The 632-nt window shown below is 51.9% G+C and overlaps 1 non-coding gene across 1 annotated transcript; it reads left to right on the plus strand.

Annotated features, from left to right (window-relative positions):
- The first annotated feature begins 257 nt into the window (after positions 1-257).
- On the plus strand, positions 258-374 carry LOC116361865 (U5 spliceosomal RNA). Its single transcript, XR_004207663.1, has one exon. It is a non-coding gene; the product is annotated as a U5 spliceosomal RNA (small nuclear RNA).
- The last annotated feature ends 258 nt before the right edge of the window (positions 375-632 follow it).

Genomic DNA, 632 nt, shown 5'->3' on the forward strand with positions numbered 1-632 from the left:
CAAACTGAAAAAAGGGCGAAGCGCCCTTCAATGGGGTCCCCCGTTTCCTGCCATTTTACTTAAAAACAAAAAATTGGGCCAGGATAGTGTGTGTGTGTGTGTGTCTGTCGCTCTCTCTGTAGCTGTGCCTCTGTGTCTGTGACCTTCTTTTTATCCACAGCCCTCAAACTTGGAAGAGTGGGTTCCAGGAGCACCCGCGGGAACCCGGCCTAGAGTGCACAGAGTGTGTCTCGGGCCCCGACCTCATGACTTCCATATGACTCTGGTTTCTCTTCATTACGCACAAGCCTTTCGCCTTTAGTTAAAGACTTCCGTGGAGAGGAACACTTACGAGTTTAACATATTTTTGGAGGGGCTTTGCTTCTTGCAGAGTCCGGTATCTTGTTTCAAGAGAAATTGACAGAGATGGGCCAGGATAGTGACTTAGACGCATTAGCGACTTTTTCCAAAAAACACCTGCCTGTCGCCAGGGAAATGGTGGGTGGGGAGGAGGCGGCTCTTGCCAACCAGCTGAGGTCTGTCGAGACCCCCGGGGGTCCGGAGGTTGCAGGGTTCCATTTGTGGGTTATCGCTTCTCGGCCTTTTGGCTTCAGATCAAGCTTGGTACCGAGGTGCCCCAGAGCTAGCTGAGT

Source organism: Oncorhynchus kisutch, unplaced genomic scaffold (genome assembly GCF_002021735.2).
Source record: "Oncorhynchus kisutch isolate 150728-3 unplaced genomic scaffold, Okis_V2 scaffold756, whole genome shotgun sequence".
NCBI classification, from domain to species: Eukaryota; Metazoa; Chordata; class Actinopteri; order Salmoniformes; family Salmonidae; genus Oncorhynchus; species Oncorhynchus kisutch.